Raw genomic sequence first — 20616 nt, 5'->3', positions numbered from 1 at the left:
CACTCTCTCCCTGGCTTCCTCAAGAGGAAGTGAGGGTGAGGGCATTGAGGGCTGGCTGTGCTGAAGCCCTTGTTCTCCATGCTGGCTGTCAAGAAAACCCAGCTGGTGCGGAGACCAAGGGCCTTGGCACGGAACCCCAGTGCTCTCTCCCTGGCTTCCTCTCAAGGAAACCAGGGAGTGCTGGGGGCTGGCACCGAGGCCCTTGATCTCTGCACCGGCTGTTAAGGAAGCCCTTGACAGCTGGCACTTTCGGTGCTGATGGCACCGACAGCCCTAACAGCTGCCCTGCGGGAAATGAGGGGGAGGCAGAGTCAAGTGAGGCCGCTCCGCTGTGGACTCTGCAGGTCGGATTCCTGAGAATCTGGCCTGATTTGAGACCGCAGCAGATTTCTCTGCCATCCCTAGTCCAAAGCCACCCCTGCCATACCACGTGCTGCGGTCACATGACACGCAACCTGCACTGCAGCGCAGGAAATTATGTAAACCACAGGCGTGCGTGCGGCATGCACAGGGACAGAGCAAGAAGCCACGATGGCTTGTTTTCTCCCCGTGATCATCCGAACCCAGACTCAGTGGCTGAGTGTGGGTTATTGTTGAATTGTGGGTTGTTGTTGTACCTTGGGCTATCATGTTGTCTGAATGTAGTGCGTTTTCCACAGGGTGGCTTGTTAACCATGCAGTGTGGTTTATTTTCTCAAAAAAGTCATCTTGAGAACCCTTTGTTTGTTCTTGGGTTCTTGAGGGTGGTTAACAAGCCACACTTAATGGTTTAAGAAGCTACCCTGTGAAAAATGCACTGCATTCTGACAACATGATAACCCACAGTTCAACAACCCACGGTTCAACAAAACCTCACACTCAACCACTGAGTGTGGGTTAGCGTGTTGTGTGAACCCAGCCATTGTCATCTGGACCTCTGTAAAATTCTATGAATGAGGTAGGGTGATTGTATGATAAAAGCCTCATCTGGAAGCTCCCATACAAACTGTCAGGATTCCAAATTTTGTTTTAAAATACCAGCGACCACCTGCAATTTCACACAGCCATATTTGGAAAGCTCAGTCTTATCAGATGAATGCTCAGTGAAATTTTGGCATGTCTCTCTCTATGTGTGTGTCACTCTATGCTGCTAGAACCGTTCCATTTCAGAAGACAAACTGCAATGTGGACCAGGATAGTGCAACGGAAAAATGTGCTCTTCAAATGGAAGATAAGCGAATACTGCAGCAGGTACTGCTCAAGCAGGAATACCCTCAGGAACCCACTGCCACAGCAGTGGCCCAATACAGGTAATGCCCTTCACTCACTTGCTTTCAGAGACTCCTGCAAAGGTGGATTGCAACCACTGGCACATACATCTATAGCTCCCCTTTTAGGGAGATCCATACCTAGCAGCTCTAAGTGTGTTCGTATTAGGGCAGTTGTACAGCTTTCAAGGAAGGAGTCCACAAATTGTGTCCCCAGGTGGGGCTTTACGGAGAACACTTTTCTGAGAAGTTCAAAGCTGTTTATAGTAACAATTCAATTTAAAACCAACAGTGCATAATAACATAGGTGAACAGCAGCATAGAAACAGCCACACAAAACAATATTAAAACTGAAAATACGACTACGACCAAAAAGACTGATGAAGGAGATGTGCCATAAACCCCTTCCAAAAAACATGAAAGAGAGAGCAAGAGAGCTTTCCTCAGCTCTTTTGGAAGGAGGTTCCACAAATATGGCACAACTGCTGTAAAGGCCCAGTGTCAGGCCATCGCCAGCCAAACCTGCTGTGAAGATGGCATGGACAGTAAGGCCTGCTGACTCTAGAGCTGAAATGGTGAGTGAGCTTTATGAAGTTATTAGGCAGTGTACAAGGTATTAGAGGTTTAAACGTGCACTTGGAAGTGGGCAAGGAAGCAAATTTCCCTTGGATTGAGTCATTCGGTCTCAGTAACAAGTTTACTTTTTTCTTTTGAAAGTTATTCTTACAAGATGAATATAATTCTTTACTGATGCTAACCCTAACCCAGAGCCTGTTATGTTGCAGGGAAGAAGTGGGGCAACGCTGCAATGCTTCCTTCTGGCTAGTCCTAACCAAGGAAAACTTAGCTCTGAGACCAAATGTCAACTTTGGGGGGAACCAAGACGAGCTACATGTGGAAGCTGAGCTGATGGACCTGCTGCCAGAGGTGGGTGGGAAACTGGCAGGATTGTGTTTTCTGTTTTGCTTTTGGAGATGGTGGGAAACTAATTGGGAAACAGGATTGGAGACAGCGACAGGGCAGGGACCATAGGTCAGCGGTATAAGATGTCCCTTGTGTACAGAAGTTCCCAGGCTCAATCCTTAGCACCTGCAGCCAAAGGATCTCAAGCAGTAAAGCTGGAAAAGACTCCTGGAGAGCTGCTGCTAGATGGCCTGTTCCATGGCCTGACTCTGTATATCGCACCTTCATACCTATCTATGTTCAGATGATGCTCTGCCCAGTCCAATCATATACTGCCTCCAGAACGTGCATCATTTCATACAGCCCTATAAATGTTCACCCTTTCCTCATAGGGAAGGTGCTCCAGTCCCTTGATCATTGCAGCTTTTCCAGCTCTTCAGTACCCATTTTGAGATGTGTTATATGATGTAGAACAAATTATTACAGCATGCAAGTTACCTGACAATTCAAGAGCTTACCTGAGGATCCAAGAACTCTCTCTGTGGGGTTTGGAATCAGATGATATTAAAATGGGGTCTGATCTGTTAACAGTGACCAAGTAGCATATTGCCTTTTCCTAGAATAAATTGATTGCTCTGGCTGTGTGGGATTGGTTTTATTGGATTTGGGACTCTGTGATTTATGCTAAAACTAATGTACTACATCCAAATTCAAGACAGAAGGACAATACAGGACAGGGTTGTTTGCAACTTGTTAGAATGTTCCATTCCAGGATAGTATTTGACTGCGTACATTTCCCTCTATAATGATCTTATGTATAAAATCTAGTATTCCTTTTGTGTATTTATATTTAAATTTTAACTAATGTAGATATTTTAATTCTGTTCCTCCACCCCCCCCCCCCCATCTAGCGCTCACCCTTCTCGGATGCTCAGTATAGGAGTTGTGCAGTGGTGGGCAATGGTGGAATCCTACGAAACAGCCGCTGTGGGCAGGAAATCGACCAGGCTGATCTGGTAGTCAGGTAAGTGTTTCTCTTTCTGAGGGAGATTGGCCGCAAGTGGGTGGGATCATAGGTAACATTTGGTATTGACTCTGCATCTGTGAATATAGGAAGCAGACTTTTAATGGAACGTAGGAAGCTGCCTTATACGGAGTCAGACGATTGGCCCATTTAGCCTCGTATTGTCAGCACTGAATGGCAGCAGCTTTCCAGAATTTTGGATAAGAATTTTCCCGTGGAATTCCCAGAATTTTCTGGGATTCCCAGTGAAATTTTCAATTTTCCCAGTGAAATTCCCAGAATTTTCCCTTGGAGATGCCAAAGATTGAACCTGAGATCATTTGTGTGTACTTGGTTACTGAGCTGTTGCTCTCTCTAAAGATAAAATGGGGTACTGTGTGTGTGATATATATAGATATATAGGTGTAAAATTTGCAAATTAAAAAAAACAAACAAAGGAGAAAGGGGGAAAAAACAATGACAGAGGTCAGGGAGGAAAAAAAGGAAAAAAGAAAGTCATAAAAGCATATCCATTCACAATAATCATTCATAACACCATTAATAAAAACAAGGCACTTGTATTTCAAATATATACATTAATATAAGCAGTCTATATATCAAAATAAGCATCCAAGCAAAACTGATGACTGTAATATATATGTTCTAATGTAGCAAGAGTAGTAAGATCTTCAGACCATTGAACGATAAGTGGTGGGTGTTTATCCTCCCAGGCTTGAAGTAGGAGTCTCTTTGCAATTGTAAGCGCTTTCAGAGTCCACTTTGGCTGTTCACCGGTTAATCCCCACATCACAGGAATATAATTTCAATGTGCATGAGCATCTCTAATTATCATAGACATTTCCAGAACAAAATGTATGCAAGCAATGACTTCCAACCAAAAAGAATCCACCACAGGGCATCCCCATATCATATGCCTCAACAAGGCTTTGTCTGCATTACATCCCCAACATCTAATAGAGCTAGCCAGCTTCTCAACGAGACTCTGTGGTGTCCAATATACGCAAAACATCATTTTTTGTTGAATCAGCCTCAATTTTAAGTCCACAAAAATAGTACATATGGAAACAAGGACAACTTTCCAGTGCATAGACTGTGTAAAGGTAAAAGGTAAAGGTGTCCCCAACCAGTCGTGTCCGACTCTAGGGTGCGGTGTTCATCCCCGTTTCTAAGCCGAAGAGCCAGCGCTGTCCGAAGATGCTTCCGTGGTCATGTGGCCGGCATGACTGAACACCAAGGTGCACGGAACGCTGTTACCTTTCCCGCTGAGGCGGTACCTATTTATCTACTTGCAATTTCTTGCTTTCAAACTGCTAGGTTGGCAGAAGCTGGGACTGAAGACGGGAGCTCACTCCGTCACGCAGCACTCGGGTCTCGAACTGCTGACCTGCCGACCTTCCAGTCTGCAGTTCAGCATCTGTAGTGTACCTAATTCATTATTCAATTCCTCCCTAACATTCTGAACATCCAATTTATTACATTCCAAAAGACATTTATAAACAGTTATTACAGGCTTAGCTTTCTGTAAAGAACCAGTTAATTCCTCCAACAGTATAGGAAGTGGGAGAGCACTCATCACTGATGGGCCATATAAAGAGAGCTTTTCTACATTAAGCTGTTAATCCATTGTATCTCCTTTTAGTTTTGTTGCAGAATTGAGATCTGAGTACTACATGAAGAGCATTTCCTTTCCTGCTTTTCTTCTACATAACCTCTAGGTGGTACTGTAGAATAGCAGAGTAGCACAACTACACAAGTGGAAAAACTGTTTCACTTTCACACAAAATACCGCATTTTCCCTGCTCTGAAAAAACGTACTGAAAGTGCTGTTTAAAAACAGAAGCGAAACTGGACGGTCACGACATGGTCTAAAGAACCTGTAAACAACCGTGAGTAGGGAATGATGATCTCACCATAAACGCCTCATGTAGAAAAGGTCACAGACACCAACAGGTGCTGTAGCTGAATATATTGCCACCCAGTACTAGGCCATAAATGATATCAAAGCCATAATAATGAAAATGGTAAAAACTCTTCCAATCCTATTAACTGATATAAAGTATAAATTCCACTATCAACCCAATTCCTCTGCCTGTTACTGTATATCCTACTTCGTCTTTGTTAGGCTTAGAGCAGCTTATATGGGACTTCCCTACTGTCTCCAAATCAGTAATTGACAAGGCTGATACCTGGTTGTTTCTACACTTGGGCCTTTTAATCGCTACTGAGGCACTGCTTTTCCACAACCAGCTGGAAACACAATAAAAATGGTGTTTCTACAAAGCAACTTTGCAAATTGGGGCTTGCTGTTGTTCAGTCGTTCAGTCGTGTCCAACTCTTTGTGACCCCATGGACCATGGCATGCCAGGCCTTCCTGTCCTCCGCTCTCTCCCGGAGTGTGCTCAAGTCCATATTCATTGCATCGGTGATGCTATCTAGCCATCTCATCCTCTGTCGTCCCCTTCTCCTTTTGCCTTCAATCTTTCCCAGCATCAGGGTCTTTTCCAGTGACTTTTCTCTTCGCATTAGGTGGCCAAAATATTTGAGCTTCATTTTCAGTATCTGTCCTTCCAATGAGCACTCCGGGTTGATTTCCTTTAGGATGGACTGATTTGACCTCCTTGCAGTCCAGGGGACTCGTAAGAGTCTTCTCCAGCACCACAGTTCGAAAGCATCAATTCTTCGGTGCTCAGCCTTCCTTATAGTCCAGCTCTCACAGCCATACGTTGCTACTGGGAAAACCATAGCTTTGATTATATGAACCTTTGTCGGCAAGGTGATGTCTCTGCTTCTTACTATGCTGTCTAGGTTTGCCATAGCTTTCCTCCCAAGGAGCAAGGGTCTTTTAATTTCATGGCTACAGACACCATCTGCGGTGATCTTGGAGCCCAAGAAAATAAAATCTGTCACTGCTTCCATTTCTTCCCCTTCTATATGCCAGGAAGTGATGGGGCCAGATGCCATGATCTTAGTTTTTTTAATGTTGAGTTTCAAACCAGCTTTTGCACTCTCCACTTTCACCCTCAACAAGAGGCTCTTTAGATCCTCTTCGCTTTCTGCCATTAGGGTGATATCATCTGCGTATCTGAGGTTGTTGATAATTCTCCCGGCAATCTTAATTCCGACCTGGGATTCATCCAACCCAGCATTTCTCATGATGTACTCTGCATATAAGTTAAATAAGCAGGGCGACAATATACAGCCTTGTCGTACTCCTCTCCCAATTTGGAACCAATCGGTTGTTCCATGTCCGATTCTTACTGTTGCTTCTTGAGCCTCGTACAGATTTCTCAGGAGACAGGTAAGGTGATCTGGTACTCCCATCTCTTTAAGAATTTGCCAGAGTTTGTTGTGATCCACACAATCAAAGGCTTTAGCGTAGTCAATGAAGCAGAAATAGACGTTTTTCTGGAATTCTCTTGCTTTCTCCATGATCTAGTGAATGTTGGCAATTTGATCTCTAGTTCCTCTGCCTCTTCGAAACCCAGCTTGTACTTCCGGTAGTTCTCGGTTCTCATACTGCTGAAGCCTAGCTTGTAGGATTTTGAGCATAACCTTGCTGGCATGTGAAATGAGCACAATTGTACGGTAGTTTGAACACACTTTGGCATTGCCCTTCTTTGGAAGTGGAATGTAAACTGACCTTTTCCAGTCTTGTGGCCACTACTGAGTGTTCCAAATTTGTTGGCATATTGAGTGCAGCACTTTAACAGCATCATCTTTTAGGATCTTAAATAGCTCAGCTGGAATACTGTCCTCTCCGCTAGCTTTGTTGTTACTAATGGTTCCTAAGGCCCACTTGATTTCACTCTCTAGGATGTCCGGCTCAAGTTCAGTGACCGCACTATCATGGCTATCAGGGACATTAAGATCTTTCCTGTATAGTTCTTCTGTGTATTCTTTCTACCTCTTCTTAATGTCATCTGCTTCTGTTAGGTCCCTGCCTTCTTTGTCCTTTATCATGCCTATCTTTGCACAAAACGTTCCCTTGATATCGCCAATTTTCTTGAAGAGATCTCTAGTCTTTCCCATTCTATTATTCAATTTCTTTGCATTGTTCATTTAAGAAGATCTTTTTGTCTCTCCTTGCTATTCTCTGGAAATCTGCATTCAGTTGGGTATATCTTCCCCCTTCTCCCTGGCTTTTCGCTTCCCTTCTTTCCTCATCTACTTGTAAAGCTTCATCAGACAGCCACTTGGCTTTCTTGCATTTCTTTTTCTTTGGGATGGATTGAGTTGCTGCCTCCTGAACAATGTTACGGACCTCCGTCCATAGTTCCTCAGGCACTCTGTCTATCAGGTCTAATCCCTTAAATCTATTCCTCACCTCCACTGTATATTCATAAGGGATATGATTTAGGTCATACCTGAATGGTTTGGTTTTCCCTACGTTCTTGCATTTAAGCTGAAATTTTGCAATAAGAAGCTCATGATCTGAGCCACAGTCAGCTCCAGGTCTTGTTTTGACTGACTGTGTAGAGCTTCTCCATCTTTGGCTGCAAAGTACATAATCAATCTGATTTTGATATTGACCATCTGGTGATGTCCATGTGTAGAGTCGCCTCTTGTGCTGTTGGAAAAGAGTGTTTGCTATGATCAGTGTGTTCTCTTGGCAAAACTCTATTAGCCTTTGTCCTGCTTGATTTTGTACACCAAGGCCATGCTTGCCTGTTATCCCGGTGATTTCTTGACTTCCTACTTTAGTATCCCAATCCCCTATGATGAAGAGGACATTTTTTTTGGTGTTAGTTCTAGAAGGTGTTGTAGGTCTTCATAGAACTGATCAACCTCAGCTTCTTCAGCATCAGTGGTTGATCATAGACTTTAATTACTGTGATGTTGAATGGTTTGCCTTGGATTCGTACTGAGATCATTCTATCGTTTTTGAGATTGTACCCGAGTACTGCTTTTCCCACCCTTTTGTTGACTATGAGTGCTACTCCATTTCTTCTAAGGGATTCTTGCCCACAGTAGTAGATACAATGGTCACCTGAATTGAATTTGCCCATGCTTGTCCATTTTAGTTCGCTGATTCCGAAGATGTCGATGTTCAGTCTTGCCATCTCATGTTTGACCACCTCCAGCTTACCTTGATTCATTGATCGTACATTCCAGGTTCCTAAACAATATTGTTCTTTACAGCATCGGACTTTCTTTTCACCACCAGACACATCCACAGCTGAGTGTCCTTTCGGCTTTGGCCCAGCCGCTTCACTCTTTCTGGCAATGCTTGGAAATTCCCTCTGCTCTTCCCCAGTAGTATATTGGACACCTTCCGTCCTGAGGGTCTCATCTTGTGGTGTCATCTCTTTTAGCCTTGTGATACGTTCCATGGGGTTTTCTTGGCAAGAATACTGGAGTGGGTTGCCATTTCCTCCTCCAGTGGCCCACATTTTGTCAGAACTCTCCGCCATGACCTGTCCGTCTTGGGTGGCCCTGCACAGTATAGCTTATGGCTTCCCTGAGTTACGCAAGCCGCTTCGCCACAACAAGGCAGTGATCCATGAAGGGGAAATGGGGCTTACTTCTGGGTAAACATATTAGGATCATTTCTGCATGGATGGGCATTGCTGAACTCTTTCGATGCTCATCCCCACAAGCAAGATCCTAGTATGTTTGCTCAGATGTATGTCCCGTTCTGCAAAAGTCCTACTTCCCCCTGTAACTGGCCCTTTGATTAGTAGATTCCTCTTTGCCCCTTTATTTTAAAAGAACATTTGGGCTTATGTCCCTTTTATCCTATTGTTCCTGTTCACTTGAGGCTTTGGAATTTTGCGATCAGCCCATAACTTGTCCCTGATCAATGGATCACCACTTTGGAATCTATATATGTCGTGTCTATGGATCTTAGGCTTTGTCTTATTCAGGAAAAGCTTTTGTTTTGTGTCTGTTTGAATGCCACAATGTCTCTTTAATAAGGGGTTGTCTAATTCGGCTAATTGCTGGCAGTGCAACACAGCTAATGTTTCTTTTAAAGATTTGTTTTGGCAGGTCCAGTAGTTGGGAGTTTTTGGTGGGAGGAGGGTATTATATGGATAAATTTTGTACTGGAACTGTCTTTAATATTCACTGATGTACATGCTCTTTTAAATTATCTCCCTGCTTCTTGGAAATTAACAAATGGTCAGCATAAATGGATTTTCCATGCCCTTTTGACAGCTAAAAGACTGATATTACAATATAGGAAGGTTAAATGCTCACTGCCTATAATGTAGTGGATTTGAGGGCCCTACAATGCTTTCAGTATTTGAATGGGTGACATATAGATGTCACCTTCAAATGGATACTTATTTGAATATCTTTTGTTTCGGTCCACTTTTGTTTAAACTTTTGTAAAATTGCTAGAAAGTTGTATTTTGATATACATGCATTTTATATGTATTCATTGATATGGATATATACATATCTATGTGTATATACATATACATACATATACATATATATATTCTCTTTTGTTGAAATTTCAAAATAAAAAATAAATGAGAAAAACAAACACCCCCCCCCCCTTTTTCCCTGTGGGGGATGAGGCTTTAATTGCTGGTTTCTTCTTTGCAACCAGAGCCACTGCTCATTTTAATATCTTTTATTTTTTAAGTTCACAGTAAATGAACAATTGGTCTGGCTTCAAAGAGGAAAGCAGTGATTAAGGCCATCACCCCACCTCAAGGAACAAAGACTGACTAATTCAGGTCTGATTCCAAAATTGTGCAGCCATGCAAGTGAACAGGAAGTAACTAAATACACACATGGAGTGGAGAACACACATTAAAGGGCGCCAAGGAGGAAGCAATTATTTAAAGAGGTGCTTTTGTTTAAACAGTCCAAAAGAGGAAGAGAGGATTTATATGACAGCTGACACTGACTTTTATGCCTGTTTTCCACCCTCCCTGCCAATCCAGGTTTAACCTCCCTCCCATGAATTTATCTGAAGATGTGGGAACCAAGACAGGTCTGGTGACCATAAACCCCAGCATATTTCAGACTAAGTAAGGGAGTGGGGAAAACATGTAGAAATTTCTTTACTCTGCTTGATACAGTTGGCTTGTTTGGGTTGGTATGATAACAATATATCATTAATTTATAAGCTAAAAAATATCAATCCTACCTAGAAGTGTTTTTGCACTATGAAAAAACAGGCATACTGTCCACCCTTCATTTACCTCACAGAAAACTCTCTGTACTCACATAGTAGGCTGCCCTGTTTCAGGCCAGCCTGTTTTTCTATCTAGCCCAGTAGTACTAAGAGTGGCTCTTCAGGGTTGCAGACATTAAAGGATCTTTCCCCTCAGCTGCTATCTGAGCCTTTAAACTGAAGATGGCAGAATTTGAAACTGGGGCCTTCTGCATGCAAAGCATGTGCTCTGCCACTGAGTTTCCACGCCTCTCCAACAAGGCTAGCTTATACTTCATGTCATTCAATTGATTGATTTATCTTTTAAATTGAGTGACATTGCTTGTCCCTCTAGTTCCTTATCCCATTTTATTCTCTTTCCTCTCCTTAACGGAAACACAGATTCCATGCAACAACAGGCAGGAACATGATTCTAGGGTTGGCACCATGCTGGAGTCATAAGAACATAAGAAGAGCCATGCTGGATCAGATCAAGGGTCCCTCTAGTCTAGGATTCTTTTCTCAGTGGCCAACCAGCTGCCTGCTGGAAACCCAGAAATGGGTCATGAGTGCAATAGCACCTTCCCAAGTCATGTTCCTCAGCAACTGGTGTACATAGCATATTACCTCTGATGTGGAGGTAGCATATGGGCACCTAGACTAGTAGCCATTGATAGCCTTATTCCCCATGAATTTGTCTAATCCCCCTTTAAAGCCATCCAAGTTGGTGGCCATCACTACATCATGTGGCACTGAAATTCATAGTTTAAATATGTGTTGTGTGAAGAAGCCCTTCCTTTTATCTGACCTGATTCTCCCACCAATCAGCTTCATGTCATCACTCCTGTTCTAGTATTATGAAGGAGGGAAATATCTCCCTGTCCACTTTCTCCACACCATGCATAATTTTGTACACCTCCATCATGTCTCCCCTCACTCGCCTTTTTTCTAAACGTAACAGTCCCAAACATTGTCACCTTTCCTCATAAGGGAGTAACTCTAGCCCCTTAATCACTTTAGTTGCCCTTTTGTGCACTTTTTCCAAGTCAACAATGTCCTTTTTTAGGTGCAGCAAACAGAACTATACATAATATTCCAAGTGTGGTCTGTTTGTATTCCAACAATACAAAAGTATTCCACAATAGATTTGAACAATGGCAGCATGATATTGGCAGTGGTATTTTCAATGCCTTTCCTAATTATGCCACTATGGAATTTGCCTTTTTCACACTGAATCAATATTTTCATGGAGCTGTCCAGCACAACCCCAACATCTCTTTCTCGGTTGGTCACCACTAGCTCAGATCCATGTATATGTGAAGTTGGAATTCTTTTCCCCAATGTGCATCACTTTACACTTGCTTACATTGAACCTCATCTGCCATTTTGATAACCATTCTCCCAGTTTGTAGAGATCCTTTTTGTTCTAACCACCCCAAATAATTTGGTGTCATCAGCAAACTTGGCCACCTCACTGCTCACTCCTAATGCCAGTTCATTTATGAAGTTAAAAAGCCTTTGATATGTTGCTGAGTTTCCCAGTGTCACCCTGGGCTTCCACCTGTCCACTGTAGCCATGGAGCTGCCTGCCTCCAGATGTGCTCACCCCCAGTGGAGTCATTATTGTTTTTTCACCAGCAGAAGTGGAAACACCAGCAGTGGTTTGGGAAGGGCTCCGGTTGGCGCCTGCTGTCCTCCATCTTGCATTTCTCAAAATCCCATGCTTGATGTCAACATCTGGAATTGCATTTTTGGAAATGTAAGATGGCGGCCAGCTGGCTATTTTCCAAAAATGCTGGTGGTGGTGATGGGAAAGATGCATGTGGAGAGGCAACTGAGTGGCTGCAGTGGCAGGAGATGTAATGTGGATTAGGTGCAGGAATGCATCAGTGCTCGTAGGCCTGCTAAGTCATAGAGCCCCCTTCAAAGTGATGGGGAGGCATTTGCCTTTCTGTCAAATGTGAAACTGCCCCAATCCCGGCCACTTTAGACATATACCTGTGTTCTACGATGTACAATTTTTGTAATCTTTGTAAACTGCCCAAAGTCCTTCAGCTATGGGGTAGTATAGAAATGTATAATAATAATAATAATAATAATAATAATAATAATAATAATGGTGATCAGAAGGTCCCTCAGAATCTGCTGGTAGAAACCATATGCAGTAGATTGGAAGGGTTTTCTGACCTTTCCTTGTTTAAGAATGGCAATTACAAAAAATGCTTCTTCCTTCCTCATTTATCTCTTCTTGATCCCACTGCTAGGCACCACATATGGGGGAACTCTGCCTTCACTGAGCAGTCCCACCTATGAGGCTTCTTTGCCTCATTTCAGGGCCTAAGGAACTCCGGGGCCAGTATAATTCAAGAGTTCCATAAGCTGACCCTTTTCCACTGCCACCGATTCTGTCAGAATATTTTTAAAAACTCCTAGCTTGGTATCTGAGGCTTAGGTGTGAGATAGGCACCAACACTAGAGTCAAGATGAAATATTAAACAATTGGTTATTCAAGGGATATTTTGTATATAAGGGAATATTTACTTTGGGGTTTTCAAAAGACTGCTTACAGACAATTCCTAAGGACTCAAGATACACTTTTACTGACACAAGCCTCTTAATGACTTTTTTAATCTCAGGCCAAATTCCCTAAACCTCCAACCCAGCCAAATACACTCACAACCAGGACCAGCTCTCAGATACAGTATTCCCTTGACACCAAAGCCCCTCCTGTGGTACTACTGGCTGCCAGGACAGTTTATCTGGTTTTTAATGCCTGCAAGTGTAACCTTCTTCTGGCAAGATCTTAAGACAGCCTCCTGGTCCTGGCACAATACAGCCACCTGCTATTTATTTCACCAGCCACATATGGTTATCATACAGAGAAGCTTAATATTCAGGCCTTAGCTCTTCACTTTCACCTCAGCTTTTTTCTAGGCCTTTTATCATTCAGCTCACATCAATCAACCAACCTCCCTGACTGACTGACTACCAATTCTCTAACTGACTGAAACTGTCAACACCTTAACAGTCATTTTCCAACTGCTCTTTTCCACCTAGCTAGAACTCACAGCCAATCAGAACCGGAGGTTTCTCAGACCAACAGACTTGTGTAGGCCTGAGGCCTAGTGTTGTTAGTGTGTCAAACAACACTAGGCCTCAGACCTACACAGATACATTATAGCCTCACAGAGGCCACACAAAGTAAGTATTACACAACAACATTTATATACATGGCTTTTCTTCACAGGTGGTTAGAATCCCTGATCTATATTAACGCAGATGAAGCTTTGTGTGTGTGTGTTTTCGAATTGTGATGGGCTGCGCAACTAAATGCAGATTAGTTTGTACCACTGTGTTTCCCATATTTACTTATGGATGCGAAAGTTGGACAATGAAGAAACAAGACAGAAAGAGAATTGATGTATCTGAGCTGTGGTGTTGGAGAAGGCTCCTGCGCATTCCTTGGACAGCTGAGAGAACAAATAAGCAAGTGCTGGAACGTATAAACCCAGACATGTCATTGGATGGAAAAATCATGAAATTGCGATTGACTTATTTTGGCCATGTTATGCGGAGGAACTCGCTAGAAAAAGCAATTATACTCGGATTGGTTAGCGGAAAAAGGAAACCTGGCTGCCAAAGAACAAGATGGCTAGATAACATCAAAATTGATACCAACCAGAGCATGGAACAGCTCAAAGAAATAGTACAAGATCGGGATACGTGGAGAGAGATGATCATAGAATCGCCAAAAGTCGGACACGACTGAATGGATAATATGATCATCATTTTCAGAGGCCAATCTGTGCTAGGGTTTTTCCTGTGCCCACTGAGAAACCATTGTGGTATAACAAATAATAATAGCAATAGTGCCTCAGAAATGAACAGGACTCTAGTGTAGATCTTACTGAGGTCATCCTAGTCTATGGATCATGGGGTACAGTAGGTAATTAGCTCCACTTTGTAAGACACCATTTTACTCCTGACTTTGGTTAGTAAACCTTAGAGTTCTTGTAAAAAAAGATTTTCCAACTCTGATATACATAGCAAGCCTACCTGCATTTCTTATTTTCTAAATGTGGCTTTTCCTCCCCCTCCAGATTCAAAGATTTGCAGACCTGATGGAAACCTTTTGTAGATGCTCTGTGTCCCTACAGGAAGGCTCTGTTCCTCCTCCCTGCCTTCACCTTTCTGGCCCACAATGATGTTGGCTATCGTGCTCTGTACACCATGGAGGACTTTGGCTTGTTGCAGCAAGCTTTCATCTTGAACCCACGCTACCTGGGTGCCCTGGGTAACTACTGGAAGACAGAAGACTTGCAGCCATGGCGCTTGTCATCCGGCTTTGAATTTGTTAGCTTGACTTTAGAGTTCTGCCAGCACATCACCCTGTACGGCTTCTGGCCTTTCTTATATGACTTGGCTGACCAGCCCATCCCATTTCACTGCTATGATAATGAGTTGCCCAGTACTGAGGTACATGCCACGCCATGCGAATTCTCACGTTATCTTGGCATGTATGCCCAGGGTGTGCTGCAGTTACGCAAGTTGGCAAGTGTCAACGAGAGGTGCGTGTACGTGTGTGTGTGGGGTGCGGTGGGGTGGGGGTGTCACCTGAACCATGTCAAACAGGTCAGGCTAATAGGCTCAGGTTGCAGTAATGTCAGGGTGGACACTGAGCCCATAGAATCCCAGAGTAGTTCTGATTCTGAGGAAGAGGAGCTGCCCCTGGGAGAGGAGCGCGCTCATCTTTCCCAGGGCCAACAGCTGACAGAGATTCCTCGCACCGGCATTCCTAGCTTAGATAGCAGTCCCGGGAGTGAGAGAGCGCGGGAAGCAGACTTGATGGACGCGCGACGCCGACACAGGGAGCGGCGCCAAATGGAGGGCGCGGAAAGGAGGCGTAGTGCCCGGATGGCGCGCAAACAACGGTTGCGCCCAGAGGATCCAAGGGAAAAGGGGAGGGACTCTCCCTAGTTCAGGGTCTGCCAGTGATTCCCTTTCAAACGGGGACCAACTGTTCCAACTTAGGGCATAGGTACTCTGCTGCTCATATCTAGTTGCTAACAGTAGAGTTGTTAAGTTGTAAAAGAGGAATAAAGCTTTGAAAAGAATCCCTTTGTCTGTGTCTGGACTTGGCTACTGGATTAGACTGAGAGAGGCCTCCAAGGAGCCCTTGACAATTAAGCTGACAGCAGAGAGTTTGGCCCACATGTACAAGTGCTTCAAGAAGGCCCTCCCACTACTTTTTTGCATAGATGATTCTCTTCTTCTAGAGCAGGTGTGGGGAACTTCTTGCCCTCTGGCAAAATGTGGCCTGCCAAATTTCCCCTGGCCACACTACTCACCTAGACTTTCTTTATGATGGGTAGAGAAGCAGATCCAGCTACTGATGGAGGGACAGAATGCTCTGCTTCCCCAACCTAAAATAAGTGAGGGGAAGAACAGAAGAAGAATGAGCAGATGAGTATGAGTGTGTATGAATGGATGGTTGTCTGGATGTTAGAGACTGTGGCATGTGTTTTTTGTGTGTATATGTGTATGAATACATGTGTGAGAGTGTGGGTGGGATGTATGGGTTTTCATGTGTTTATGTGTGGATGTATGTGAATGACTGGGTGTATGCAGATGAGAGAAAGAGTACAGGGTGGGTCTGCCCTCTGTGTTTTGGCCACCCCCACTGGGGGCATGCAGCCTCTGGAAGGTTAGCCACCAGGGAATGTAGCCCTCCTGCTGAAAAACAGTTCTGCACCTCTCTTCTAAAGGAATAGTTGCTGCCTATACTTCTGGAATTTAAGATAAGTGATGGAAGCCTTTCTAAAACAGAGGAAAGGAGGGACCTGGTGAGGGGTGTAAGATCTTTTGTAAACCATGAGCTGAAGAAATATTTCACAAACAGCAAGCTGGAGTGGAATCATCTTTGTATGGAAAAGGAATATTTGTTGGAAGAAAACAGAAGGACAGTTCCAGGGGATGCTAATGAAGAAGAATAACTATTACTTTAAACATGTTGTTCTTGTTCTTGTTGCTGTTGTTTGTTGTTGATGTTATGTAAATAAAACAGCACATAATGGTATTCTTATGGGGATTCCTATCAGTTTGCAGTACCTGCACTGTCACTGTTTTGCTGGTGTAGTATAAACAAAAGAGCATATAATGCTATTGTTATGGGTATTCTGTCACATTTCTATGAGTGGATCTGTCAGTCTGAGTTGTCCTGAGGCAGGACCTGGACTTGACCAAGGAGTGTTGATAGCCCGTGATTTTCCACTGATGTGTCTCCATGGGAGCTAAGAAGGCTAGGTGATGGCCACAAGAGATAACTCATCCAGATAACTCATCCATTCTGTCACATTTCTATGAGTGGATCTGTCAGTCTGAGTTGTCCTGAGGCAGGACCTGGACTTGACCAAGGAGTGTTGATAGCCCGTGATTTTCCACTGATGTGTCTCCATGGGAGCTAAGAAGGCTAGGTGATGGCCACAAGAGATAACTCATCCAGATAACTCATCCATTCTGTCACATTTCTATGAGTGGATCTGTCAGTCTGAGTTGTCCTGAGGCAGGACCTGGACTTGACCAAGGAGTGTCGATAGCCCGTGATGTTCCACTGATGTGTCTCCATGGGAGCTAAGAAGGCTAGGCGATGATCGGAATAGATGACTCATCCAGATGCCTCCCCTCTAGCCAGGGGGAGGGGCATGGCATCTTGCGTGCTGAAAAGAACAATAGACTACAATTTTAAGCAGAGAAAAACATAGAGAGCTGAGTTTAGGCTCTGAAAGCATCTACCCGTCGCGTTTCCCTAGAGATCTGATGGTGCAGCAGAACTTTGGCTATCTGCTGGAGTCTTTAAGTTGTGCCTCCACCTACGCTCAGCTTGTCTATATCTGAACATATACAAATATTACAAATCACCATAAGCCTCTGATGACCTCCCCAACACTAGGTAAGTGCTGGGTCCCCCGAATGTCTTACAGCTCAGAGAAGATGGATGAGTGTAGCACTATAATATTCAGTGATCAAAAAACCTGCTGGTTTAAGACCCAAGTTAAGGCTACCTCATGTTGGCTCAAGCTCAACAAAGCCAGTAAATTGGAAGCTACGGCTGATGACGTAACAGATGTGCCCCGTGATCAGTGATGATGTTATGCAGTGTCACAAATTGTATTTGCTTACAACTTACCCTCCATGCACCCACACTTTTCTTTGGTCTTTCCTGCCCAAATCCCGAGGGGAGGATGGAGTGCCTGGGACCAGCAAAGATGCCCCATGTTGTCCCAGTTCTGTATTGCTTTATGAGGCATCTGAGCCTTACTGTATTACTAGAGGAATCTTCCTGTGAGTGGACCCACGCCTGTTCGATGCTTGTAAGCAAGCACAATTTGTGACATTGCACAACATCGTTACTGATCACAGGGCACGTCTGTTAAGGTATCAGCCCTAGTTTCCATTTTCCTGGCTTTGTGGAGCTGATAGCATTTTAGATGATTTGCAGCAGTTGATCAGCAAGAGTTTCCTGACTTCAAATTGTTGAACAATTGCAACAAAAGGGGCTGTTCAGAGGGTCCTGAATTGGGCTGCTGAAACTAAGGAAGCTTTTGGGAGTTGGGGGGAGGCTAAGATTGGGAATTTGTGTAAAAACACTGTGAGTTCAGTTGCGGTACTGAAATCAATTTCTGGGTTTAGGATGTGTTCCAAGGCAAGCAGTTCCTTAATTTTAGGTATATGTCTGCTCCCCCACTTCTAAGCCAGTATTTTGCATCTGATTTTGGTTGGACTTTAATAAAGGACAAAGTAGATGCCAGAAGCCTAGAGTCTGCTCACCCCTGATGGCTGTTGGAGTCTTTAAGCTGTGCATCCACCTATGCTTAGCTTGTATATTTCTAAATATATGCAAATATTACAACGCTCTCCTGTTCAGCCCCCAGTCTTACAATACAAGCACCAAGCACTGTTACGGGATCTTGCAATCAGAGAAAGATAAGCATTTACCTTAACACATTTTAAAATGAAGAGATACCGTGTGTGTGTGTGTGTGTGTGTGTGTGTGTGTTGGGGGGACTAGCCTCTTCTTGACTTCTACATGGAGGAAGTCTTCATGCAAATCTGACTTTTTCAGCAACAATACTTCTTAGGACTGGTCTGCCATGTACATCATGGAATTGACTGCCAGTGGCTGTTTTTCCCTATTATATCTGGATGGTGTGGGGGAAGATTTTCTTCTTCTCTTCCTCGAACAAGCATTGTGAACATAGCAGTCCTCTTCCTGGTCTTGGTGGTTCTCTCCCAGATGTTCAACAATGCACTCTTTGATGTGCTCCTTAGAATTAATTTCCGAAGATCTAAGAACAGGTGTGCTTCCAAACAGAAGGGCCCTAGCACTACTAATCAGAAGGGAATGTGCAGATATTCCATATTTTTTTCTCAATGGATTTTCTGTGGTAGGAAAATAATGGAAGAAGCGGTGGGAAAATATGAGAGAGTTATGAGTGGAAGATGTCATCTGGACCTCCTGTAAAATTCTGTGGATGAGGTAGGGCAATGGTGCAATAAAAGCCTCATCTGGAAGCATCCAAACAAGTGACTAGAAGTGATAGCTACAAGTCTCTATGAAACAAATCCCAGCCTGAGTTAAAACACAAAGACACATACGTGTGTGTGGACGCACACACACACACATGCCAGCCCAAGCATTGCTATAGAAAATCTACATTGGGAAAATGCCCTCTTCCAATTGAAGCAGCTGAAGTTGCTTCCGGTTGCATGAGCAACCGGAAGAAGGAATTGGAGTTTACAGTTTGCGGCATCCCAAAGTATGTCTTCAACTACCTGTATTGTACATCTCCATGACCTGAATGTTGCTGCTTTTGAGATGCACCAGTAAAACTTCACATGCTGCTGTGTGCTACAAAATATAGTTTACCGGATCACATTTCAGAGAAAGCCTACGAGATGAGTTTTAAGAAGATGTCTAACCGTCAGAACAGTGGCGGCACGTCTAATGTCAATTGGTAAAGCATTCCAGAGGGTAGTTGCTGTAACACTAAATGCTCTACTGCAAGTGCACCTGAGGCAAACCTCAGGAGCATGTGGCACCCAAAGATGTGCTCCCTCTGATTATCTCAGAGATCGGGCAGGGAAATAAGGCATGAGGCCTAAGGTAATAAGGGCAAGGAAAAGGAACAGCAGCCTCTATTTGCTTAGCAACGTACCTTTCTAAACAGTGGTGATACGGATTAGACCCACAGGGAGAGAGCAAGCAAATGGGTAGTGGTGACAGTGGCAAGGAGGTAAATCTACTCAGGGAAGGCATCTTGCCCAGGGGCTCCCCACAATAGAATTTTGGCCACTCTAGTATGTACACTGGCACAACCAGGAGATGATTGCATACCAGCCAGGCTAGCCCAGTACTTTGTTTTGATGGAAGACAACATCAGATTTGTGTGTGTGTGTGTGTATGCTGCTGCTGCTGCTGCTGCTACTAAAAAGCTTATTATTGGCATGGGAGCAGTAACACTGGGTCATCTTGAAGATGACAGCATCCTAGTTGTGTCAGTATATGGTTTGGAGTGACCTAAACATTATTGTAGGATGCTCATTCTCAGTTCCTTTCATGTACAGGGTGGCCCCAAAGTAGGTATACACTATACAGTATAGTTTATTTGCATTTTATTACATTGTTTATTACATTTACATTTGTTTAACACTGTTTAATCTTGTAAGTGCTCGAAATGTTTTCCATCAACGTTGCAACATTCCTCAAACCTGTCTAGAACACTGTGACACACAGTACGACACAAATTCCAGTCCACATCAATGTCCATAAATGCTTCCGAGATGAACTCTTTTAATTCGTCCACTGTCTGGGGATTCCTCTCAAAAAACGTATTCTTTACTATGCCCCCCCCCCCAAGAAGTCCATTGGTGTTAAGTCGGGTGAACGTGGCGGCCATTCAATGCTGCCACGTCGTCCGATCCAGTGCTGTGGGAAGGTGTTGTCAAGATAGTCCCTTACTGCAAAAGCATAATGAAGAGGTGCCCCATCTTGTTGGAACAGCAGTTTGGTGAAGTTAGCCCTGGTTCTGAGTTGTGGCACTACCACGTCGCATAACATGTTTAGGTAATTGTTACTATCCACAGTTGGATAGTAACAAGCGACCCTCATCTCATTTTCCTCTGTCATAGACATCCTAGGACGTCCAGATTTCAGTGCATTAGCCACTGCACCTGTTCCTTCAAATTTATCTCTAAGACGATAAATTGTCAGACGTGTTGGTGGAGGAGTGTCAGATGCTTCTTGCCACGCTGTGCGCACCCGCTCGGCATTTTCA

At 43.8% G+C, this 20616-nt stretch overlaps 1 pseudogene across 1 annotated transcript in view; it reads left to right on the top strand.

The window, feature by feature from the left end:
- The window catches only part of LOC146342677 (alpha-N-acetylneuraminide alpha-2,8-sialyltransferase-like), a 29461-nt pseudogene that overhangs the window by 7195 nt on the left and 1650 nt on the right, over window positions 1-20616 (top strand). The window contains exons 4-8 of the transcript XR_014784017.1: window positions 1134-1289; window positions 2033-2174; window positions 3062-3174; window positions 10071-10157; window positions 14383-14850. The product of XR_014784017.1 is annotated as an alpha-N-acetylneuraminide alpha-2,8-sialyltransferase-like (transcript). The remainder of the gene's footprint in view (window positions 1-1133; window positions 1290-2032; window positions 2175-3061; window positions 3175-10070; window positions 10158-14382; window positions 14851-20616) is intronic.

Source organism: Heloderma suspectum, chromosome 6 (genome assembly GCF_057233095.1).
Source record: "Heloderma suspectum isolate Gila_16-S chromosome 6, 16-S_ref, whole genome shotgun sequence".
NCBI classification, from domain to species: Eukaryota; Metazoa; Chordata; class Lepidosauria; order Squamata; family Helodermatidae; genus Heloderma; species Heloderma suspectum.
Note: the sequence above shows the minus strand (reverse complement) of the source record. Positions and strands in the feature narration are given on the sequence as shown.